Here is a 27,024-nt window from a genome sequence, read left to right as displayed (position 1 = left end):
ATGTGTATTCCTCCTTAATGTAGAGCACCACACCCCCACCTTTCCTTCCTGTCCTGTCCCTCCTGTACATCCTGTTGTCCTTGATATTCACCGCCCAGGCGTGCTTTGGGTCCCACCGTGTTTCTGTGAGTCCTACTATGTTTGGGTTGGTGTCAGCTAGCAGGAGGGTAAATTCCTCTTGCTTGTTTCCCATACTACAAGCGTTTGTGTAGAGGCATTTGAGGCCTCGTGAGGATGTGTGCATTGGCCCCCTAATCTCAGTATTGCCCTGGCCCCTGTTGCTTACTTGCGTATGTGTTCCGCTCGTCAGTCTATATTGGGCTGTACTTATGGGTGCTATTTCATTTAGCAGTCCAAGGCTTCCTCCACCCTCATCTTCCCCTTCCCCCGACGAGCCTAGTTTAAAGCCCACCAGAGGAGATCTGCCAACCTAGAAGAGAACACATGCTTACCTTGAGGAGAAAGGTGGATCCCATCCCATCCGAGCATGTCTCTTGTCGTGATGTGTCAGTCGTTGTCAAGGAAGCCAAAGCCTGCCTCAAGACACCGTTCCTGAAGCCGCCAGTTGGTCTCTGTGATGCATGTCTCATGCCGTCTTCCACATCTGCTCACTGGTAGGACAGAAGAGAATACCACCTGTGCACCTATCTCCTTCAGCATGCCCCAGTAGTCCACCATCAGGTGATCAGGGCTTCTCCTGGTCACATCATTAGTACCCACATGGATTAGGACCATAGGAATTGGTAGGCTGGATTGTGGCCTGGATCATCCCCCTCACGTCCTGAATCTTTGCTCCGGGTAGGCAGTAGACCTAGCGTGTCGAGGGGTCCTGGCGACAGATGGGGCCCTCTGTACCTCTCAGGACGGAGTCGCCTATGACGATCACTCAATGCTTTCTCCTCCAGGACTACTTAGCTCCTTCAGCCTGTTCGGAGCATGGAGAGTGTGGAGTTGCCTCCTCTCCAGTTGCCTCCTCTCCTTCTTTCTCCTCCAGTGTTGCTAGGGCCTTGTACCTGTTCTCCAGCTGGACTGGAGGAACTGGTACTGTTGTGTTGTGAGCAGCCCTGGTTCTGGAGGTAACCATCTGCCACTCTGCAGTGGAAGGCACCTCCCGAGGTGCTTCTTCCTTGGGTGTGTGGCCCTGCAAGGAAAGGAAATAACCATCAATTTCATCCTCCACCTCCCTGATTCCCCTCAGCATGCTAACCTCTTCCTGGAGCTCCCTCATCCATGCCTCCAGGGCCCTAAGGCAGGTGCCTGCAGAACAGGTGTGGGGGTCCCCAATCCCTGCCCCCTTGGGCCTTGCTGGGTAACCCCCACTGGCTAGGGGGTGGGGGGATGCCAGCTCCCCCATGGGTGGAGGCCTCAGACAAGTCGTGGGTAGGCTGCGCCCCCCGGCCAGGGGCCCTGGCAGCACTCCGTGTTGACACCATCATAGGAGTTGCTGTTTATTTATAGCTTAGTGCAGTGCCTTCGCCCTGCCCTAGCAGGCGTCTCCCTCCTGGCCCTTCCTGCTTGCCCGCCGACGTGAACACTGGCATGAATGCCGGTGTGCTCTGTTTGCGCGCTCTGTTTGTGCACTTTGTTTGTGCAGTGCGGCTCAGGAGTGCGGCTCCCTACCGGCTCAGCTAAGAGGGATCCGGGGGGCTTCCCCTCTGGATCCAGCTCAGCTGTATCCAGTCCCTCTGCCCACTTACCTTAGGGGGATCAGCTGATGCTGCCTCCACTGTTGGCTCCGCTGCTGCTGCATCTGCCTCTGCCTCGAGTCAGGTAAGGGGGCACATGTGCATGCGGGACACGTGTGCCTGAATCCCTCCTCTCCTTCCTGCTCCTGGTTCCCGAGTGCTCTCTTTATGGGCTTTAAAGCAAGTATACACATTCCTGATATACAGTGCCAACATCTTCCCTTTTTCCCTCTGCCTGCCCATCCTAAATGAGTTACACTCTTTTGTGTCAGGATTCTAGTCCCACACTGTGTTCCACCAAGCTTCTGTTATGTCATACCTTTGGTTGTAGACTAAGCTCTCCAGCTTTCCCTATTTCTTTTCCCATTTCTTGGCATTTATAAATAGGTATGTCCAATGTTCTGAACTTTAGATATCTATCATTCTCATTCCTGTCTTCCTTGTGGCCACTTTTCACTCCCTGGTGACATGCCAGTGCTAAAACTATATTATAATCAACATTGTCATCCTTGTTCTCATCACCATCATCATGATGGTGGTTATCATCCTCCTCTTGTGGATCCTCCTCAATAGGTTAGACAGTGTCCAAAGATGCCCTTTCTAGTCAGATGGGCTCCACCACTTCCCACTTCATAGAATACTATCCTATGGTTGAGGAAACCATATCCCTGACGGGACCATTTTCAAAGCCATGCATTCATCTCCAGAATCCACCCATTTGTCTCTGCCTGAGCCTTTACTTTTCACTGTGACTACTGACAAGAGGACTACCAAAGCTCCCAACTCCTGCACCTGTGTTCCCAGAGACTTGGAGTCACTTGTGAACTGATTTGGGTCATGCCTGGAAGTATCATTGGCATCTGCATGGGGAATTAGTCAGAATGGTGGCAACTTTTCCATGATAGTTCAGTTTTTGACCTTGGGCAGATAACGCACTTCCCAAGATGATGGGTCATATTGGCAGATGCATGTCTCTCTTAAAAGGGAATCACAGAACATCCCTACCTCCCCTGCCTGCCATTTTCCATAATGCTTTGTCTCCTTCTTTTGTCTCCTCTTCCTAGGACCTTTCCAGCTTTAGGGTCATTTGGGCATAGGGGGGAGGGAGGGCAAGGAAGGGTAATGGGTCCTCCACAGTCACTGGGGACTGAATCTTTTCTCTAAGTCCCAGGGTTACACAATGGTTCTTAAATTCCATCTGCAGCAGGTCTGGATGGTTGAGGATTGGCATACTGCCTGAAGTGTGAGGTGGTCAACTGCCTGTAGGACAGATGATGGCTCTTTTTTATGGGGAAGCTGCAGTTATTTCAAGATGAAATCTTGAAAATTTGCAGGAAACTGTTCATGATCTGTTCATAGAGTAACAAATCTGTGCAAATCACAATCTAGTCATAGATATTCTTTGAGCAGAAACAATTTATAGTCATTACTGCAGGAACAGTGATCACTGTAATCCTGTCCTTATAGAGCTGGGGCGTGAACCTGTTTCAGCTGAAGTCCCTGAAAATAGTACCCTTGGGTTCAGTGGGAGCAAGATTGGTCTGGAAGTATTGTAAATAATGCTATTAATTTCTGCTATCTGCTTTACTTTTCCAAGCACAAATACGTTTAAGTGCAATTTTCCAATAGGGTTTTTAAGGACATTCAACTAAACTGTTAATGAAAACCATCACTTTGAAATTCTTGCACATATCCCAAGCTGACGGCAGTTTTGCATATCTGGATGTCTGCTCTATTCATCTATATTTCTTTGTACCATTACTGTCTCTGAAATGCATATGGCCTGGTTTAATATGGTTTTCATGTTGAATTCAGGATACGGGAAAGATCATTCTTAATTATATTATTTATTGAAGCACAATATATTTATATGTACTTTCTGCTACAGCAGCAGTGAGCTATTTTCCAAGGTCATTATCTGGGTGCTGTAGATATACAGATGATTAAATGGGAATCTGATGTAAGATTGGTTCCATGAAACCTTTAGCATTTTCCAGACTTATTTCCATTACCTGGTTTGCCAGAGTGTCTCTACAAACCTTTTTCTGGTGTGAGTCCGTTAAAGTTGACTGAGTTACTCTCGTTTGAACCTAATGCAACTGCTTGGACAATTAGATCCCTTTTTGCAAATCTCTTTAAAGTCTCCCCTGAAATAACTATAGTGGACTTTGAGCAACTTTAGTAGATTCAGAATATGCTGAAGCTGATAGGGCAGGGCTAGGTTGACACAATACTTTCTGGGCTATGCAGGGGAGCAAAGGGGACTTAACAGCTTCTCTGTTTTGCCCTGCTCCAGCTGCAGAGAGGAAGTGGGGAAGGAAGAACTCATCATATGCTCATCCGCCAAGATTCTGGGAGGGGTAGTGAGGGTAATTGAATGGGAGGATCTTTTCCCCCCATACACAATTACCAATGTAGCTGCCGTTGTGCATAAGATGGACTCAACTACATCCTGAAAAGGATAAAATAACTTACTACCTTTTGACTCCAGAGTGTAAGAAGGGAGCAAGAATCACATGGCTGTTATTTGTTCTCTGGTCTGCTTTTGGCTGCACACTTCACACGGACTTTGACTTGGGAAACTACAGAGTTATGATTACTATGGGTGCATGGAAGTGTTCAAATGAACCAGTGGAAGTGTAACAGTTTAGTTGGAAACCCTACTGGTAGAGCACTGTATAAGCATTACAGGGCCTGACTGGGTGCTCTGCCAGTGACATCTGGCCAGGGGGGTCCCAGTACATGCATCCCAGCATGGTGGTAGGCTCCCTTGTCTACTGAGAGATAGCTGACAGCAGCTGAGGACACAGGCCAAGGTTGACTAGCAGGCCACCCCAGAGAACCACATCTCCTCTCCTCATAATAACCTCTCCTTCCCTCCCAGCTGTCAGGGAGCAAGGCCCAGGGGGCATGTCCATGGGGGCCATAGATTAGGGGTGGTCTGGTCTCATCTGTGTCTGTATCTAAAGGGACAGGGAGCTGTGGGAATGATGGGGTCAGAAGTGGGTCAGACCATGTCTGGGGGTAGTGTTGGCAGGTCAGGGGCCCAGTGGTGGTGGGTGAGATTCTCCTGTCTGCTCCAGTTTGTGCAGGGGCAGGCATTGTTAGCTGCATAGCCCTGCCTAGGAGGCCTTGAAGAATAGGGCTGTGTGAAGCTTCAGTCCCTGATTCGATTCAGTGGAGATTTGGTCCGATTTGGTGTCCGAATCTCTGAATCTGAATCGAATCAGAGGACCCGTTAATCTCTCTGAATCTAATCAGAACCCTCTGAATCAATTCAGAGAGGTTTAGAAAGATCCGGTGATTTGGACATAGACACAGCTTTAAATATTTTTTCTACATACCTCTAGGTAGCAGGTGGTTTTGTGAATGCTGTGATGCTGGGGCGCATGGAGAATCCCACAGAAGAGCAGGGGGCTCCCTAGCATGCTCAGCAGCAGATCCAGAAGTGGACAAAAAGCACTTCTGGCCCACTTCTGGGTCTGCCATAGAGCACACGGGGGGGCCCCTGCAACCCCCAACTCAGTGACTGGTGCCTCTTGGGTCTCGGGGGAGGTACCTGGGGTCCCCCTCTAGCTGATTGCTGAGCCAAGGGGACACAGAGGAGTTCCCAACACATTCCCTAACAGACTCAGAAGTGGAGTAGAAGGACTTCTGGGTTCACTACTGAGTACGTGGAGGGCCCCCTGCACTCCTGTGGGATGCTCCATCTGCCCCAGCATTGCAGCATCCACAAGCCGTGCTGGTACCTTGAGGTATGTAGAAAAAATATTTAAAGCTAGGTCTATGTCCAAATCGCTGATTCTCCAAATCAGAATCGAATCTTCAGATTCAGATTTGGCTGAATTGAATCGGGGACCGTGATCCGAATCAATGAATGGAATCACAGTCCCTGATTCAGGCCCAATCTGAATCCAAATCAAATAGGGCCTGCTTTGCACACCCCTAATGTAGAGGGCCCTTGAAGCTGATGTGAGAGGTGTTTGCTCTGTTGGAGCAGTCTGGCTAAGTCATAGACTGTCCGGCCAAAGCAATGCACACTGGGATGCCAGAAGATAGCACAGAAGCTTCTATTGGAGAAGTAAGTGTACAAGTATTTGCTTCTTTGGTAGAAACTCAATCAGATGTAATTTCTACCTTATTTGAAGTGGTAGAAGTTTCTAATAGACCCAGCATAATTGGTCTGGTACAAACTGTTTGACCACTTGTACACTTACTACAAGTTCACCAGTAGAAACTTAATGCTTGTATGCAGTGTTAGTCATTGTGTACCACCCAACTGGATTGCAGCAAAAAATAGAAAATAAATCCCTGTATAGCTATTGCAGTAAGTCTAGCACTTAGACAATCCTAGGTATGTGAGCCAAAAATAAACATGAATTTCCTACCTGTTCTACAGAAGGGAATATTTTTATCCTTTTAGAATTAATGCAATGGAATGTAATTAATACTTTTAGATGATGGCATTTTTAAATGATAAAGCATCTTAATCTATTAGTTCTACATTGTGATGGATAAGCATACATAAAATGGATCCAAACAGATTACAATTTTAGGTCTTCTGTTACCACCAAAGTCAATGGAAATACTTCCACTTACTAACCTGGGAGCTAGGAGGCTTAGGATTTTGAAGGATTGTTCAGTAAATAAGACACTATGGATTGTTTTGATTGTTTATGGAAAGTTCATTTTATGTTCATCCCAACTCTTTTGTCACCCACTCTTAGTCTCTAAAATTTCTATACATTTCTATATATTCAGATTATAAAACATATGCTTATTGTTCTACTGATCTAGTTACTTACAGTGCCACCATCAGTCACCTCCTTTGAGGAAGGTGATATTATTCACCATTTTACAGCCAGGGAACTCAGGCACATGGGGCATCTATACACATGCTCCAGGGTGGAGGGGCAGACACTTTAATGATGTGCACAGAAGTGCTGCATGCATGTTTTACAGTGCTCAAATTTAGAGCACTTTTATAGCACTATAAAGTTACAGTCTTAAACATGATAAAAGTGCAGTGTTTGGTTGGGGGGCTTCTAAGCCTCCCTGCACTTTCCAGGGTAGGAGACAGGGGGCACTCCACAGCCTCCTGGGGTTTCTCCACTGGTCAGAAATTTGACCAGTGTACAGAAATTATTTAAAGCATTGCAGATTGCTAAAGTGCTGTAAAATATAGAGCTTCAAATTTAATGCCACATTTAATGAGGGTTAATGTAAAGCATTGTACCCATTTTTAAAGTGCTGTAAAGCCATGCGTTTCTGTTAAGTCACAGCAATAAAGCACTTTAAATGGCAAAAAAATCAACTTCTGTATAAACCTATTAAAGTGCCCACAGTGTCATGTGTATTCAGCATCCTGTTTTTCAAAATGGCATCTGTGGTGATTGAACTAAAGCTCATTCGATGAGTGTTAGTTCAAGCACCCCTGCTGCCATTTTGAAATGTGGGGAAGCTGAATAGACATGACACAGAGGGTGCTGGACCATGTTAATTAACATGCTCCAGCAGACTCGATTAATCGAGTCCACTCTGACACCTGCTAATTAGCACACATTGGAGCAGATGGCCAGCACGTGTATAGGTATGATGTATTAGGCAACTTGCCCTGGGTCAAACACAATGTCTGACTGGAAATAGAACTCGGGTGTCCTGAGCCCTCTATTAAAAGACGTAGCTCAGCTTTGGCTGAAGTTAGTGGTAAAATTCCCATTGACTGCAATGGGAGTGGTTAGACTGCTGCTAAATGCTTTTGAAAATACCATCTCAATGGGTTTTATAGTCTCTTTTATAGTTACAGTCTTGGCATGAGAGCAGGAGTGGATGATTGGTGGGGAAGGCAAGCCAATAGAAATGTTCATATCACAAAGGATATTACAGTCAAGTATTAAGATATTGCCTTCCCTTTTAGAAACAGAAGCTGATTTAGGGTGAACCCTCCCCTGCCCCCCCCTCCCCGATTCAGACCCAAAGCAAACCTAAATATTTCCAGGTTTGCTCACCCTGTCCTTCTCATTGTATACTGAAGCTGTTCTACTCTGAGCATGTTTCAAAGCATTCTGTAACCTTCTGTGCCAAAATAAATGTTACTTTACCATCAAGTAGGCAGAAGAATGAAGGAAGTAAGACATGTGAGTGAGAAGAAAAGAGTCCAAACAGGAAAACCCTTTTCTTCTAATTTTAAAGTTTTGCATGATCAAGGCTATTCTGTTCATTCTGATGTAATCAATTTGTAGATACCCAAGTACAGATCCAGCTATGGAAAGCACTCTCTCTTTGATTCCAATAAAATCCTTTATGATTCTCTTTAAATGTTCCAGAGCTTTTGAAAAGATTGTTATCAATGCCAACCAAATGCTTTAGATCTTTTTCTTTTGCCTGTCTTTAAATACTTTCTTTATTTTTAAGCAGCACTGTTACCACTGTATGTAGAAACAGTATCTAAAAAGAGATCTGGTTTTCTTTATCCTTTATACCTTATCGGGTGAGACGTTTTAACCTTTTTTTTTATTTACTTAATTGCTTTAATATGATATTTTAACCCTTACAGTACAGTGTTTCTTCTCTCTAATTTACAGCTTGTAGTAGTACCCATGCCATCCGGATCAGGCATTTGTTATACCAGGTGCTGTATATATAGGTAAGAAGGAGCAGCTCTTCCACCAGAGCTTTAATTTGTTAGCACTAGCTTGTTATGACAGGTGGGCTGAATGTGAGTTTGTGAGGTAAAATCAGCACAACAGTAGCTCCTCTAACTTTCCCAGAAACCAAGGCTTTTGCAGACTCTTGTCTCTGGAAGTTTGTAGGTTGAAAATCAAAAAAATATTCTCTTTGTTTGCTATATTGTTCTCGGCATGCCAGTTGTTTGTACTGAGGGTATGTGCAGACATTAAACTTCGATCGACTTAGCTGGGGTTAGACCAATCTAAATGCCAAACTGTACATACATTCAGGGAGAGTAGATCAGACAAAAAATAGCCAGCCCAATCTAACTTAGCTCACCTGAGGGCTAGGGACAGACATTACACATAAACCAGTTTAAGTGATCAGAAACTGGTTTAAACCTGTAACAGAACAAATGTTCAGTGCACATAAAACATTTTGAGATTGGCTGAAACCAATTTGAGATAAACCTGGTTTCATGTAGTATCAGACTTAAATCATTTGGGTCCAACCGGTTTATGCAATGTCTGTCCCAGACCCCTGGATGTTTTAAGTTAAACCAGACTCCCCCAGGATCCTGGCATGCTGTCTGGGCTGGGCAGGGATTTGCTCCACAGAAGGCTGGCCCTTCCCCTCTGCTCCCTGGCTGCAGCTCCAGAAGAGACTACAGGCACAGCAACGTCTACCTGGCTTCCCCCTACCCTACTCCCCTGCCCCCCTCACTGCTCACTGCTTAAGCAGGAATCCTCTCCTCCCTCCCATCTCCCACAGCACAGACCCAAGCCTCATGGATCCTAGGCAGGTAGTATGTCTCAGCACGGTATAAGGGAAAGGAAGGCTGCTTTTGCGTCCCCCTTGGCTTCTAGCCTGGGCCAATGCAGGCATGTGCCTGAATTTTCTCAGTCCAGAGGGAATGTCTGTCCAGTTACAAACCTAGCCAGGTTAGACTAACCTGCAAAATTTGAATCAATTCAGGCTCAGACTTTTTGAATGTCCTAGCCAAGGAGGTGCACTATGTAGATCAAATGACCCTCAGTCCAATCTAACAGAACATGTTCAGAAAACAGCCTCAGGGCTGGGAAAGCAAAGCCACTCACCTCAGCCCCAGGGCTGCACTTTTCCTACCTCTCCCAACCATGACTGGGCTATTTCTAGCCCTCTACTCCCCTCGCTTCTGGAACGAGAACCCCATCATGGGCCCACTCCCCCTCCATGGACCCACCAGCTCCTGAAATCTCACCCTGTGGACCTACTAGATCCTCACAATCCTGCCTGCCACTGCACCTTCCCCAACTCATTTAGATTGAGTTCCTGGCATGGTTTCTGGCACTGATGAACATCTGCATAAGTGGGGACCCAATCTATGATCATGCAGCTTAATGTAAGCCACGTAATCATAGACTGGGTCCTGGAAATGTCTGCACATGCCCTGAGTGGCATATTCCGGTATAATTTTAAATAATTTCATTGCAGTGGTATTATTACTGAAAATAATGAAAAAATGAGTTGCAATAGAGAAAACTTGGGTTCCTTTTGCTCCCTCTCTAATCTATCAGCTTTTATGGGGTTCAATCTTTTCTCAGTTACAATTTTGAATCATACTTGGTCCAATAAAACATACCACCCCCAAAAATCCTTGTCTCTCTTTAATAAAAGCAGGGATTCTTACCTAATGACATGACTCTAGGATCCAAGTCCATAAGAAAAACACTACACAGCATGAGACTCAGAATACCACCACAGGACCTGACAAGAGGTCAGTTTTAAAGGCATCATATAATGAGGCACCTCATATTGTGGTTACCTATAATGATTACAGTAAAACACATCTAAATATTGGAATTTATGTCTGGTCATTTTATTTTGTGCTTTGTGTGCCTTCACCAGCTTTTATTACAAACCACTTTCTTTTTTATTTAAAAAAAACCAGGATTAAATGAACTGTACTTGGCACAAGACCTGAAAAGTAAAGGTGGCTCTAATCCACTTTAATTCCTTGAGAATCCCTTTGTATGCTGGGACAATTTCATCCCCCTACAGTAAGACAGAACAACTTCAGGACTGTTCTAGCCAACATATACAATGATGCCAGAGGTCCATTGTAGAAGCCAGGGACTGCTGGACTGTAGGTCTGGCCACTTGTTACTCCTTGACATAGGTCAGGGGCTGTGAGGATATGTACCACTAGATTTGGTAAGCTGCTGCTTTGTTCAATTCACTTCAAATCTTCTTTTCAGAGCAGCACTGTGATGTGCCTCCCTGGCTGCCTTGCAAAAAAGCAGGATGGCTTTGAAAACTACCATGCAATTAACACCCATCCTTCTCTGCCCACACTCCTTTGCATGGCTCAGTTGAGTAAACATGAGCTTTTGCTCTTGATCTTTTGTTTTTTCAGAAAGGTTTGTACAGATGTGCTTTGGGTTCCAAGGGTTGGTGTCAAGTTTAAAAATGAAAACCCTTCCAAGCTTCCTTCCCAATGGGATAATTTTTGCGGCTAATATCCCTTCATGCACTATCTATTATGCCATTATTAAAACACAGCTTGCCGACAACTTCGGAAGAAATATGCTCCCCACACTACAACACTTCCTTCACCATGCTTAATAGGAGGAATCAGACATTCTTACTTAGGGCTGCTTCTTTTTCCCCTCCTCCATATATAAACTTTCCCTTTAGAATGAAAAATGTACATTTGTGTTTCATCAGACCATAAAACCTTGTTTGAAAACTTTTCAGCCTTTTCCAAGTTTAGCTGCCTTGAAAAAAATTCGAACAGTATTGCCATCTGCTTCAATATCACATGGTTTAGTGCAAGCTACTCTAGCATTCCCATCCTCATTTCCTGATGATACCCCACACTGGAGTTTCTATAATAACAGCAACATTGCATCAATGCATTAATTAAATTATGTTCCTCTGTTGCAACTTCTTCAAGTCTACATTTGGCTGCCTCTCTTCATTTGTTCTTCCTGGCTTTTTTTTACTCAGCTATGTTCCGAGCACAGCTAATTAAAAAGGCTCCCTTTTTAAAAAAAAATAGAAAATCACATCTCTCACATGAAGTATTTCAAGGAAACAAAACTCGAAAGTTTTGAAAGTTTGAAAGTTTCATTTTGATTAATTTTTGAAAACCAAAACATTTTTGTTCCCTCTGATGGTGGACCTTGCCTCTCTGTATCCTTTTATAATCTCCCAAAGAGCTGTAAGTACCCCGACTTTCCCGCCTGCCATGTCTTAGATGTTATTATAATATGTTCTGCTTTATGATGTCACTTGACGGGAAGGTTGTTATATATATCTATTTGTTGTTTTATTTTGCTCTTTGGGTGTCTCTATTAGGAATCTCGGTATTATAGAGGAAAACTTCACTCTATTATTCCCACACACTCGCCGATATATATATTCACAATCAGATGCAGATTAACATTAGTCTTTATCTTTATTCTTTATAACACTATACAAACTTTCATTATCTTTAAACGGCAGTGTCCTTTTTTCTCTTTTTTTAATAACAATTATATCAACTTTGTAATTCTATCTACATACTGTTCTTATTTAACCTTTATCAGTTTGTTTGGACTGAACTTGGTCTTAGTAAACAAAGTCCCTTTAACTCTTGTTTGTCCATTTATTTCCTTTTTTTCTTTCTTTTTTAGAGCAGGCTTTTCTCTTCAAGCCTTGTTATTTCTCTCTCTTTACTTTTGCTATCCTGAGTGTGTACCTTTCATCTGGTGGGTGCCTGAAGCCTTGAATCCTTGTGGTCAGCACTCAGTTGTTTTCACTAAGCTTGTGGGAGTGAGTCAATTCACTGTTCTCTTTTTTTGTTTGTTTGTTTACTTTTCAGCATGGCTGCCAGCCGCATCTCCGGTGCCTCTTTAGGGATCTGCCCCTCTTTCTCAGAGCTCCGCTCTCTCCAGCGGTGAGAAAAATCCTGAGGTAAGTGTCTTATCTCCTGGAGATTATCTTTTTCCCTCACTTTCTCCTTCAGACGCTCTTTTTTCCGTCCCTTTCTGAGACTCCCTTCTCCTTTTTTTTCTTTTCCCGGAGCTTCTATCCTAATATGGTAATAGGTCCGGAAGCGGTATTCTCTGGCTCTTTTTGCTGCATTGCTGTTTACTCTTTCACATTCCCCCTCCGTCTCACAGTTTTTCTTTTTTTTTTTTTACCACTGAATACAATGACTGGAAAGAAATTCATATTTTAGAGGATGTTTCCCTAAAGTTTCCTTTAATTCTGTCAGCTTTCTAGTAACTCTCTAATTTGGGAAAGCATACAAAGTTTGCAAAATGGAAAATATATATAAAATTAAAAAAAAATTAATAGAAAAAAGACTGTTGGGAACTTTTTTCAGTTGAGGTGGATTACCTGTAGTTTTCTTTCTTGTACTTAAACTCTAGATAGTAAGTTTAAAACTAAGAAAAGAAAGTGCTTTTTCATACAATGTGCAATTAAAGTGTGGAACTCCTTGCCACAAGATGTTATGGAAGCTGACAGTTTAGCCAGACTGAAAAAGGTATTGGACACAATTTTTGGAGGAAAGGTACATCAGTAGCTATTGAGCATGGGAGTTAGGGGTACATCTTCTTATTCACAGGGCTCCTATACACATGCACAGAGCTTCCTTTGACATGCTGGGAATCCAGTGTGTCAGAACAGACTCAATTAATTGATCAATCAAGTCTGCTGGAGCACGGAAATTGATGCACCCCAGTAGCCTTCTGCGTCACATATATCAGCATCCCAGTGCATCTCTGGCCTGAAAAAAAGGTGGTGGAATGCTTTGAAATAAAACACATTCAATGAGCTTTAGTTCAAAGCACCCTGCCACCATTTTTTCAGTGTGGGGACACTGATACACATGACATGTGGGCAATTTTAATTAGCATGGCTTGCTAATTAAAGCTCCCAGTGCCATGTCCCATAACATATGTAAAAATGCACAGGAGGTTCTAGGCCCTCAATGCTGGATGCTGCAAGTTAGAGAGGAATGGTGGAAAAGACCTTGGTTATACCCAGTTCACTCTCCCTTTCAGCATCCACTCTCTGCCACTGTGTGGGCAAGATGGAGCTATGGTGTGACCCAGCCCATCAGTCTACCTTGAAAGTTGATTTGTTGCACATCACTAGCTGTGGTTTGGGCCAGGAAGAGTACGTAAGCAAGTAGGAACGTGACTCTGTAATCCTAGTGATGGAAGTACTTTGAAAGAGCTGAAGAGGTTGGGGGAATACTGTGTTCCAGTCTATACTCCCAGACCTACTTATACACTTTGCATTAGAACAGTGGTGCCCACACTTTTTGCTCAGCAGGCTATGAAGCAGATGGGGAGGGAGAGGGTGGGAGCATTTTGTTCTTATGTCTGACTTTTCCACTATTTCTAGAGTCCAGTTTGGTACTATAATACTCTGGATCACTTTTCTCAAGCCTTCCTTTTTAGTTTTGGTGTTCTTATAACTGTTATCATCACTACCACTACCGTCATCATCATCATCATCTTATTATTATTAGAATCAATGCCCATGGATGCCAGTCAAACTCAAGACACTGATTTGTGCCAAGATCTAATCAAACATAGTCTTTACCCTGAAGAGCATATAATCTAAGGTCCTGACTGAAACTGAGAATTGTGTGAATGCTGGCAAAATGGCCTAGAAAGCCTGGTGGTGGATTTATACATTGATAAATTAAGTGTTAACTATTCCCATCTGCCCTAAGCTTTGCAACTCATTTGTTACAGGTGTTATAACAGAGGTGCGTTTAGAAGATGGATTTAAAGAGGAGAGTCTTTATGTATCAGGAAAGTATTTCCAGTTGCCCTGGGCAGTTTGGAAGAAGGCATGGAGACAAGAGAGAGTTGGTTTTACAATGTTTCCCTCTCTCTTACAATTAGAAAGTACCAACAGTAACATAGTTTTTATCAAAATGTTCCGTGGAAGCACTATGCTTCTTGCTAAAAACCTGACACCTGAAATATTTTTGGTTGAAAACCAAAATGTTTTCAGTTTTCAGGTTTTCATTATATAAAGATACTTTCTGTAAAGACTTTCATTTAGCTGAGAATTCTCAATTCAAAAACAGTTTAGAGGGATTTTTTTGGCCCAGAAACTGTTAAACTCACAGAAGAGATTGGCATCATTGAGGAAGAAAGAGTTGGGTGATGTCACAAGAGACAAGGTGACTCTAGGGTCAAAACTCTGCTTTTTTTCCCCCTCTACTTTTTCTTTACTTCATTTAATCATAACATGTCCTCAATGGCAATACATGTATATTTAAGAGTACATTACCCTATCAACCTTGAAAAACAGCTTAGGTTTGCTCTCCATTCTTTTCTCTTTTTTTTTATCTCTTCTGTTGGTACCTTGTGTGAACATTACTCAGTGGCTATAGAGAATGGTCCAATTCTTACAGAGAATCAGCTCCTTTCTGGATCTACAATACCTGACCTCCTCTTTGACACAGTGATGAAATCAGTTTAAGGACTGCACAATACCCATTCTCTTCAGTATCTTAAATTCAGTACTGAAAACACAGGAAAGTTTATAGCTTGGAAGTATGAATTGTTTATGTCAATAGACAATGAACCAAGAAAAGATGGGAGTGATTTTTGACTGTGGGCAGCAACCTGATTGCCAAACGACCACAATGCTCAGTGCCAAAGGCTGGTTATTCTTATAACCACACCATCAATAATAAAAGGTAAAACAGCCGGGCTGCAAAGGAGAATTGTACCATTCTGGTACAGACAGAACGTGCAATCCTCATGTGGGTGGAATGCATTGAAGTCAAGACTAAACTTCTGTGGATTTCTACCTCAGTATTGCCAGTAAAACAAGTTCAACAAGTTTGTATTATTAGCAACTGACTGGACCACCAAGTCAAATGGAGTGCCTGCTCTGCTTTCCCTTAGCATCCTTGCTCACTCACATCCAAGGCAGTTTTACTTGAACAACTTTGTGGAGCAAGGCCTTCTGTTTTTAAAGTTCTGTGTACTCTACGGGTGGAAGTAAGTATTGGCCACCATGTAGATTCCAGCAAATTTTGGAGGTGTGGAAAGAATCACAGGATTGGGCCCAGTGCCAATGATAGTAATTGGATTTCCTGATGCTGCTGCAGAGAGGAAATTAAGTTCACAATTCTTCTTTCAAGAAAGCAGACTCATGGAGACAGTCCCTCAACTGGTGGAAGTTGGCATGGCGCTATTGGCTTCAATGAAGGTAGCTGATTTACCCCAGATGAGGATCCTTACGTCTAGTCATCAGGAATAGGGAAGAGGCTAAAAGCCAAAAAACATTGTTTAAATGCAAATGGGACAGAGTCTGACTTTACTCTCAGTAGACTGGTTCTGTTTAAGGTGGTTGAACAGATTTATCAATTTAGATGTGTGATACTTCCGTCTAACTTCTTTATTTTGTAATATAACTGTAACTATATCTATAATTAAGTATAGATATTCAATCTTAAATATTATTATACTGTATACTATAGCACATAGTATAATATGGTATAAATTATACTATACTATTAACATACTAAATATAGTATATTATACTGTGTTTTATATTTAATAGATAGTATACAATACTATCATCTGCTCATAGAATAAAACATTTCGACAGACATCTCACAATATGAAGCTAATTTTTCAAAAGATATTAAAAAAACTAGCCCTTCAAAAGACCTAATTTAAGTTGCTAGGGAGGTTATGGAGGGCACAGGAATGGTAAAGCTATTGGTGTCTGTACACCAGATGAATTCTAAGTTCCCCAAGACAGAAAGGTAATCCAACCAGCATTTAGTTTTGCTAGAGTGGACCATTGTGCTCCCTGTTCAGCAGGATTCCCAGGGAGTACAGTAGCAGATCTCACTGTGGGGCAGGGGCTTCTGAATGGTCCTTGTGGTCCCCACAGCAGGAGGAGTACTTAATACTTCACAAACTATTTTTATAATTTTGAAATGGCCAGAAATTCTGCGCAAATCCTGCCTCTTCCCGCAGCTTTTTTTCACCTGCTTTCTTGTAGTTTGTGCTGACATGCAAATGCCATATGTTATGCCTCCTTCTCCGTTTTTTATTGTTTCATTTTGTGGTTGGGAGGAGGGAAGAAGGGAGAGTTGGCAGAATTATCACTATGCTCTGCAAAACCTTCTATTGAAATCCACATTTACCATAGTGACATTTACTAGTTATGGCAGAGCTGATCAACTGCAGACATTCCTGCTGCTGTGCTAGGACTGCAAGCTGCTCTTTGTTCCATCAGATGTTTCACTGTTTAGACCAATGGGAACTTTTGGAGCATACTCCTCTTTGTCTTTTATTGCAACAGGTCATCCTGCCACCCTGCTAACTCATAATATATTGTTCTGTACTTGAACTTGTCTGATCACAAATTCCAAACACAGCACTTACAAGGAACAAATATGGTTTCTGTTTTCAAAACCTTTAGAAAGAAGATTCCTGTGGTTGGACTACATCCTTATGTTTATATACTATCCTGCTGTTTGCTTGTATACTACTAACAATGGATACATGTATTTCCTCTACTGAAAATACACACACATGCACACACATGCGTGCACACACATGCATACACACACATGCATATATATGTAATCATACATCTACAAACACACATACTTACGTACATGTATAGTGTGTGTGTATCTATGTATGTGTGTTTGTATATATATATTTAGGGTCTTCTTTAATTTTGATTTATTAGGCCTAATAAAAATTACAGTATGTGCACATGCGCATATGCATGTGTGTATAATTTGGATTTATTAGTCCAAAGATAACTATTACTCTGGTTTTTTTCCCAACCCATGGCAAAAGGGATTTTTATAGAGCTTAAGAAGCCCAAGACATAAAGCTATTATTCACTGCATAACTGCTTCAATCATTTCTTTACCAACAATGGTGAAAAGATGTGATTTTTACAGGCAAACAGGAAGAAAAAGCCTGAACACACCCTGGGAACATGTTTAAGAAGTTGATTTATGTTTCATGCTGAGCCTTACACCTGCAGTTCAAGCAAAACTCAACTTTGCCGCCCCACAGAGTCTAGTTTATTAGGTATCAAGGAGTCACAAGAAGCCGTGTAATTAAAACTGTAATTAACTGGAAAGGGAAAGTGCCACCTGAGTTTTGAGAGGCTGTCAATTTTATTTCCATTACAGCTCTCCTTCTGGTTCTTTTCTCTCTGTATGTGTGTGTTTTATGGGCTTGATAAGAAAACAACTTTAAGGGGGTTTTTTTCTTTTTAATGTCCAACACCCACTCTGAGTGCCCTTACTAAGTGGAAAAGTAAAGTCATCTAGTTGCTTATTAACTCGTAAGTGTGTGTATGTCATATACAAGTATCTGTAGTTATGTTTGGCAACAGGTATAAAGCATGTAAGGTGTAAGGGGGTCCCCTTTTCCCAGAAAATCCTTGGTACTCTTGCTGGGTCAACTGAGTTCAAGACCTATTTTAACAAAATGTAACTAGTACATTCTAAAAATGGTGTCCACCATGCTTCATGAAAATAGGTCTTGGATTTGCTTGACCCTGGCCAACCCAGAGGGAGAGCAGAGTGCAATACCATTTGGGGAACCATGTTGAATACTTCTTCCCAAATGCAGGATAATGCTCTAAAGATGAGCTGAACAGAGCTTGAGACCATAAATTTTATTGGTGTGGGTATAATAGGGATACTCATAGCAAGATGAATCATGAATGAGAGAACTGTTTCTCAACAGGATGACCCCTTGTCAACCAGAAGAATGAAAACAGACAAAAGAAAATAGGCCAGATTCTCTCTGGGTGCAAATCAGTGCAGGTCCATCTGCATCAATGAAGCTATGCTAGTTTATGCCCAGGGACAGTCTTGCTCACTGTCACAGTTGGTGAGCCAAAGTGTCAAGAACCTTATTATGTGATAATGCAGAAGATATTACTGTTGAGTGTATTTTTCTGCTGCCCAAGTCTTCAGTCCATTTCTCATTTGAACTTCAAGGGATTTTTATTTCTATTCAAGGGTATCATGGAATATATTAACACCAGAGTGAAGAGTGTTAAGGACTTTAAACAAATGTATTAAAACCAGTTTAAAAAAGTTTAGGTAGTGGAGTTCTAATTTGTGGAGGAAAAAACAGAAACAAAAAACCACCTACATTTCTTATCCAGTCTTAAAATTCAGGGCAGACTTTCTGTAAGCACAATTCTCTCTCTTCCTGAGGCCTTCCTCCACAGCCAAGTCCTCTGAGTGTTATAAAGAGGTCTTGTAATAAAGAGACAAGTATCTAATACTGTTTAAAGGAACCAGGGACTGAGGTACTATAGCTTTACATCAGAAAGAAGGCCAGAGCAGAGTTAAAGAGCAATAATAAAGAGGGCAAGAGTAAAGGAACAGCAGAACAGGTTCTATTTTAAAATCATTTAGAATAGACTTAAAAACCTTGAAACATTTGAGTCAAAGTATTTATTTTGGAATGGTACATGAAAGAGGGATTGACATTCTTCTTTGTTCAATTGAACAGGTGACAAAAAGTATCAATTAAAATACCAACCTTGAGAAAGGAAGTTATTATCATAAAAGCAATTTTCCTGTGGTGTACTTCAGTTATGTCTGGTGTTTAATCTTAATCATTTGCAGTTTTTCCTCCTCTGAAATAGACCCCATATTGTAAAGTCAGGTCTAAGGAATCTTCCAGATTAGAAGACAAATTTGTATCAGTGTATAATTTTGGGAAGTGAGATGGAGGTACCTGCAGCAGATGACACACAGGGCTCAGTTTCTTATTCAGCTACAAGTCAGCAGGGGCACTCCCTGACCATCTGTGTTCTATAAATTACAGTAACACCGGAACATGCTGCTTGTAAATCACAAATGAACAGGCTTTACCTTGTGACACACTACATGAACCCTGTTGGATATTCCAATAAACTCTCATAAACCATCTGATATAAACTCTGGATTATGTTTCTTGGGGGTTGGAAAACCTGGACTTTTCTTTACTTGCATGAACTTATGTGTAAATTGAAGATGTGCCCTGGATTGCAGATTATCAGGCATTCTTAGTGTAGTATTCTTATATTGCAATGGTGAAGTATTGCCATAAAAGCAACTTTAAGAAGTTATTTTATCTTTCTGAGGAGAACTTGCTACTGGCCACTGTTTGGAGGGGGATAATGAACTAAAAGGACCATTGGTTTAACCCATCTTGGTAGTCACAGGTGTGTCTACATGTGCATTTTAATGTGCAATAACATATTCTCCTGCGCACTAAAGCATCATATCAAAAACAGTGTAATAAGTGAATGTGAAGTAGAATTAGTCTACTGCACATTAAACATCACTAAAAAGGCATTTGCTTTTGCTACTCCGCATTAGGGCAGCCTAATGAACCTTTATCTAGTACCTCATATTAGCAATATTAAACTTAATGCTCAGTAGCAAAAGTGCAGTAATGAACATGTAGATGCGCCCACAATGGACCAGATTCTCAAAAGTGTACTCATCCTGGATAGTACTTTTTACTGTTTCAGTCGGATCACTTGTTGCTATTACTTGTTAGCTGCTACTCACTCTAAATTAGCGTCTCAGAAGTTGGCCCTCTTCCTAAAATGATTTTATCCCTTCTTTTTCCGTACTGTAAGTGAATCAAGGAGCATTAGTGAAGCCCTAAAATAAATCCAGACTTCCTCTCTGTCATGCTAGTAAGTTCAAGACCATCCCATCCCATCTGTCAAAGGAATTGTCATTCTTCTCTACCTTTGTCTATGTGCAAATGGACATCCCCATTCTCCCCTTTCTGTAGTGTCCAACAATAATAAGACACAATAGTGCTATTTCTGAGTTTTAATAAGATTCAGGAAGCATTCATGTGGATGATTAAATCAGTGGAAAGAAGTAAGCTAAGTCAAGTTTTGGCATTTCATGGATGTGTGCATGAGGAACATGGACCCAAAATTCCAGAGTCTAGTTCACCTGTCTGATGCACAAGTAGACTTTGGTGTGATTCTTTCCCACAATGCTGAAGTTCCTGCAAACCCATTAATGCACCTACTTTTGTAACAGCTTCCATTGTACCTTACAACTGAGTAATAAAAAAGCAGTGAGAAGGAGGACCTGCTTACCTTTTACATTAACAGTTTTACAGGGGCTCAAGCAGTTTGGAACAGTATCTGACTTTAACACACTGAACACATGTACTGTAAACCCAGATTGCAAAGATAGTATAACTAAAACAAGACTTCAAAAGTATCATGAGCACTAGTTCTGTTGGCATGTATGCTTCAGTACTAAAATAACAAGTACTTTTAGAACATGCTCAATTGTATATATAATATTTAGGATCTTTTAAACACATAATGCCATTCTTTAAGTAATATGTCCCAGTCTGAAGTTTCAGGGATTTATTGATATTGGCAAAAATATTTGCTCATAACTTTGGGAAGTTCATGACATACCTTGCATCACAAGGGATTTAATTCATTTTTCCTTTTTTTTCCAGACACCATCAATAAATTCATTCAGAGCTCTTAATCTACTGAGCTAGAATGTAGTTAAAAGGCTGTTGGAAATTCTCAACACAATGTTCTAAGAAGGCAAAAATATGAAGAAAGAGGCCCGTTGTATTATTTGTTTTGTTCTCTTCCATATGCATCTAAATAAATGTAATAGAGTCCAAAGGGATTTCTTTTTAGGTCTGCAGTGGAAAGCAAAAGCTGAACATACATGCACAAACAAACCTGTAACAGATTTACCAGTTCTTCAGAAAAATGTGGCAAACCAAGCTGCTGCCTAATTTTAAAGCAAGCTACTGGTGCTGGAAACATCCTGTGTCACTAAAATACTTGGAGAGTTAAGATCTGAGAAGGAGTGTTCTTAGCTTAAGACACTGCTCTGCTAGTAACCAGCCTGCATAAATGCCATTGACGGTTCCACATTCCTTGTCTCTGTGTGAATCCAGAATCAATATTCTACACTGCATAATTAAAAGTTTATTTGTTATCTGTTAGCCCTGCAAATTCTCCCTGGTATCAACTCATTAAGGTGGGCTCTATCCTTTTTCAGCAATAATACAGATCCTTCAGACCCATTTTATGACTCTAGTTACTCCTATGGAACTGCAGTGTGTACAGATTATGCCCCCAATGATTATGTTGTGTACCCTTTGGTAGGCTTTTCAAATGTGTTCAACTGTGCCCTCGCTGCTCTGTTTGCACTAGAGTGTGTCTAGTACTAAATGTTTTTCTAAAAGTCCTGTCTTTCAGCTTCAGTGGGTTTGTGGTGATGTAAATGCTTGAAAACTTTTCTGTTGATGATATACCAGGAGGGAAAAAGGTCTGGGTTCTTGTTTTTCAGCTGTGTTGGTTCTGTGGCTAGTAAAATATATATTGGGCCACTAATTTGGACAGATATGGCTTAGAATAGGTCTGTGGAGCAAAAAGTTAGTGTTTTTACTTAATCGTGTTTCAAAATACGTCTAACTCCCAATACAAAAGGCATCAGGAGCTAAAATGCAAAAGAGATCTTCTGAGTAAAAACAAGCATTTTGCAACGTTGGGGCAAATATTTAACTGTTTCTTGCAGTGGTAGGGTTCTAGATCAAGGGAAAGCATTGGTTTCTGTAGGCAAAGGGAACAAGGGAAAAGGCCTGTGTGCCTTAAAACCAATCTCTTTTTACATAGAAAAAAGGAATATATTATATCTTGCTACTCCTGTATTTTCCTAGCAAAGGATTTGGTTTGGAACTGGAGGAAACATTTGTCTTTCCACTTTCAGAAGCCAGTCCAACTCAAACTAGCTTCCCAAGATGATGGCTAACATAATCTAGGGCAGAGAGAAACACTTTTGCCCATAACATCAAACCAGTAACAAGGTGAAAAACAAAATCCATTATTGACGCTTTTGCTTTTGGCTGAATTATTACATTTCCACTGTCCATAACTTTGGCTTTGTTTCTTCTGTTCATATTTTTCCACATCACAACCATTGTACTATTACCCAGGAACACACTTGCCTCAGTTCCTGCTCTGCTCAAATTTACCTTTGTGCATTTCTGACCTTTGCTCCTGATTACTACATTTCTTTTTCCAGCACTTCTCTAAGTCCCAACTGTAGACTCTAACATGTAGATAATGCCATTGTACCTTTTCTCATTAGTTTTTAACATTATCCCTACAACATCCTTGCCCATCATTCTAAATACCTCTGGTGGCTTTCCAGCTATTACAAGATTCAATTAAAAATGAATCACCATGGTCCAGTTTCATATCCACTAAATCAGCAGAGCTCCCTTGACCTCAGTGGATGCTAGACAGTTCATAATAGTTGGATGTCTTCCCCCTTACTTTCTACTGGCTGCACTGAATCACTCAGTAGAAAGTCTAAGTGAGGCTCCAGCAGTATATAATCTTGGTTTGATGTTCTGCACTGGGGTGAATACCATAACTAAGTAAAGGCATGAAGTAACTATACCTTGTTTTATTTAATATTTTAAATGTCAAGTGTAACTTAGGTTATTCATGCCACTTCAGGAAACCCCATTGAGAGAAAAAAACTGGAAGCCTAAAAAATTCAAAGACTTACAAATATCCTTAACTTTGTGCACTTTGACTAATCCCATTGAAATCAGACTACCTACATGGAAATAAGTGAGATTACTCACGGTACATAAAATTAAGTATGCGCATAGGTCTTATATGATACGGGCACTACATTTTAAATTAGATATGTGTTTGTTTAATATGGTGGTTCAGTTCAGCTCAATGATCTGATTTATTTGCATTGGCAAATTAGTGGAGACCCTCCACCATGGCAACAAGAAGTATTCAGTTACCTCTGTATTGTAGTAGTTCCTCAATCAGTATACATACACAGATATGCACACATATCAATATGGAAGATAGTGTGTAAAAGAAGACATACAGATTTCAAAAGTGGCCAGTGAGTTTAAGTGTTTTAAATTTTATGGATCCTAATATCAACTTTAAAGGGGCTTGAACTTCATGGACTGTTTTTTCATGCCCGTACACACACACACGCGCACACGCATACACACACACACACGAAGAGTGGTCAGTACTTTCCACAAAAAGGTCTGCATACTTTTTTAGTTGACTTATGCAAAAGCTGTTCTAAAACAAGGAGAAAAAAGAGGAGTGAGTTATACGAGTGCCGGTGACATATAGCTTAGATGTAAAATATTTAAGTCAAACAAAATAGCATCCGAAATAGAGATGCAATCACATTTTCTTGGATGTGGGCTTTGAATTACATCTCTATCCTACAAACCTAGACTATGAAATGTGCTTCATTTTTCCCCTCTTAGTGATTCTTTCTTTCCTCCAACATTATCATGAACATGGTGTGTTATTCTAAATCAACTCTCAAACTCCCAGAAGCTAGGAGTTTCATTACATTCACAGATCTGTCCCCAAATATTGAAAGAACAAAATAGTCAACATCACCATTTTTCATGGTTATTCTTAAATACCTTAAAGCGTACCCTCTAAAAACAAGTGTAGAGAAAAAGCATTGGAGGAAGGCGATATCTTGTGATTGTTCTGATCCTCTTCTCTTTAAATCAGTGTAGTTCTCCTGGGGTGGCTGAAGCTATGCCACTTTATACCAGTTGAGGTTCCCACCTAATGACTGGTGTTGTTATGGTATAAAAGAGTGTGGGTCTGTTTATGGCATGACTCTTAGTGATAGAAGGACAGCCATGTACAACATAGCATACACCATAAAAATCAAGTTAAGTCTCAAAACGTGCTAAGAAGAGCATTTTATTGACTCAGCAGTGGGAGACAATGTGTAAAAAATAACAGTGCTTCTCTTTTTTATGTTTTTTTCTTTATTTCTTTGTCAAATAACATAGCACAAGGAGAAGGTAGCTGCCTTACCTCCCAAAGAGGAAAAGAATACCTGAAGGGAGAGGGAACTTACACACCAGCTAAATGAAAAAGGGCACTTTTCCCCTCAGAGAGACGAAGAAGAAATTGCACATCAGAAATGTAAGTGTTCTCCACTGACCTGTGACTCCTGTCTAGTTGTAGTGAATGTGAGCGACTGAAATACACATCTGTCTTTCTTATTGCGAGAGGTAAGAGAGTTGCCGACTGCCCTGAAGGGAAGTGTACAGTTGTGCCTGATGCTGAAAAGCAGGAGAGTGCAGTGTGATAAGGAGAGGTTATTGTGAACCTGCGGTGGGCTGTGATTCTTCCTGTGAATGAGGATTCTGACAGAGAGAAAAAAGGTACAGAAAACTGTCAAACGAAACTTCGTAGGTCTAGGTTCATCTCTCCTGGGAAATCAGAAAGGGATGGAAGAAAGGCTTCTCACCTTCCTCCAACTCTTTTTCTCTATGCTTGTTTCTGGTGAATGACATATTTTAAGGAATTTAAAAATAATTGTGAAAAATAAGGATGACACTGACTGTTTTGCTCTTTCAGCATTTGGGGCCAGATCTGCAAGTGTATTGAGGCTCCTAGCTCCTGGGTATTTGTTGAGGTGGGCTCCTGTGCCCTTGCCTTCAGGATTCTTTTTTGTGGTGTACAATAATCTGAAGAAATGCAGTATTAATTTCAATACCTGGGAAATTCAAGCACTGATTGTCTCCAGTGGTGCTGGGGATTGATCATTTTGAGTAAACTTGCCCAACTATGGAGGCGGATAGATGAGAGACAAAGTGAAAGATTGTGACCTAACATCAGCAGGATCTACTCCTTCTATTTGCCACGTCTGCAGTCAAACATGAAGATCTCAGATTGGTTGTTTCAGTCATGTATGGATTCATGATGACTCTCATTTTTACTGGAAGACTTTCATCCTTATACCAAAGGACTGGTATTCATGTATAACAATCATGACATGCAATTGGAATCCAAGGTGCCTTATGGAAACCTTGCAGAATATAAAAAAAAAACCCTATTGTTTTCCTCCTTTCTTCTCTACTTTGTGTTAACATGACCTGTACTGTCAACAGTGAAGAGAAACTTGATGTCTTTTTGCGGGGGGGATAAACCCTCAACCAGACAGAAATTAAACCCCAAAAGCTAGTGAAGGATAGGCTGTTGATACCATGTAATGGAAAGAAAACCTATTTCTGATAAAAACTTCAAACACAGATTTTTTATAAATGCTATTTCTACTTTAACTTTCTCTTCAGAGGAGATATGCTACTTCATAAGTAGTGTAGCTACTGATGTTACATAATGAAAGACAATTGGTGTCAAATCAACCTAAAAATACTATAAAAATGGAAGAGAAATATTTCTTTTTGTCTTTATTTTGGAATCTATCAGTCTTTACATGTATGTGTATTGTATTGTGGTGTATGTGTATGTGTGTGTGGGTGAGACAAAGAAAATGTATATGATACATTATATATACAATCCATTGTCATATGGATTTTGATATCTACTCCATAAATTCTTTTATTTCTGCAGCCGCTTGATCCATATAATAATCTACATTAATTTTGTATACCTGACAATCTCTCCTGTACTCTGCAGACTAAACCATTTTCACCATGGCTACTTCTCACGTTCCTAAACCCTTAAGTAACCTTCATACAGATTCCATTTAAAAGAAGGAACTTCTTCCCCATCCAACTTTGACTTGTTTCCTTTCAAGCATGGTAGGAACAAACATTAGGTAAATAGAGGGACCAATATCCAGATCCAGCTAGATTTATTCTTGTACAAGAGAAAGCTTAATGGTAGGAACCTGAGTTAAAATAATTTCAGTGGTACAAGGAGATGCCTTCTTCACTTGTGCAATGTACAACTTGTTTTTGCCACTAGTCCTATATAGAGCTGTCTTCTCCATGGCCACACATGCCTGAGAAATATATACCCTCCATACCTTGTTCACAGGAGCTTGATCCTTCCAGAAAGGGATAACAGGAAATAGTGTTGGCTAAGGGTTCAGGGAAAAACATTTTTAGGTTCTCCTAGTAGCACAAGAGCTGAGGCTAAGGCCTGAGGAAATGCACGTGTGTTCAGAAGAGATACATCTAGTTGTCTAATGGGAGAGGAATAAAATTGCCAGCTTCTAGGATAAAGAACTTGAGCTAGGATATCTAACTGCCATGAACTGAGGAAAGTATACAGGAGTGAAGGCTTTGATTGCACAAAACACTGACTCATGCATTTTGAAACTACATTTGTGATACTGGCAAAACACATCACTAGAAGTCAACAAAAATTATAGATATTAAGGAAGTCTGAAGAAAGTTTGGCTACCATTTCCTATGTGGGAATAAAGTATTCAAGGCATTCAGATATTCAAGGGTAAAAATCTGTCCCATTTGCTATTAAGAGTTGAATTAGTATGGTCACGTTGGAAATATATATATTGCTGAAGCCAGAATAAATATAAATCATGTTTGTCTTTTGTGCTACTGTATCTGTTATTAAAAAGTCTGTGACACAAATGTTAAAAAGATTTACTTGTCTGTGGGACACTTAAATGTGCTTACTTGTCTGGGCCGAAATGCCTGTGGCTCTGGGCAAAGTTATATCTTTTTGTGCAATTTAGGTGGATGCATGTTTGCAGTTCTTCACCATACGTTGCATATTTTCCACATGGCTGCTTTACCAAAAATCATCTCATATTATGTATGTCCTTGATGTTCAGTGAAAAAAGTGTGCTTGTGCAAAAAAAGGAGAATAATACACAACA

General features: G+C 40.9%; 1 long non-coding RNA gene across 2 annotated transcripts in view; it reads left to right on the top strand.

The window, feature by feature from the left end:
• LOC109319531 overlaps window positions 1-26,776 on the top strand; it is a 53,481-nt gene extending 26,705 nt beyond the window's left edge. The window contains exons 4-5 of one of the 2 annotated variants that reach the window (XR_002103530.1): window positions 24,218-24,353; window positions 24,792-26,776. This is a non-coding gene — a long non-coding RNA (uncharacterized LOC109319531). Of the gene's footprint in view, window positions 1-14,089; window positions 14,200-24,217; window positions 24,354-24,791 lie in introns of those variants that run through there. The other variant, XR_002103531.1, reaches the window with a different exon arrangement.
• Window positions 26,777-27,024: the final 248 nt, after the last annotated feature.

This window comes from Crocodylus porosus, unplaced genomic scaffold (genome assembly GCF_001723895.1).
Source record: "Crocodylus porosus isolate Cpor-Errol unplaced genomic scaffold, CroPor_comp1, whole genome shotgun sequence".
Classification (NCBI taxonomy): domain Eukaryota; kingdom Metazoa; phylum Chordata; order Crocodylia; family Crocodylidae; genus Crocodylus; species Crocodylus porosus.
The sequence above is the reverse complement of the archived record's forward strand: the minus strand, read 5'-3'. Positions and strand labels throughout refer to the sequence as shown.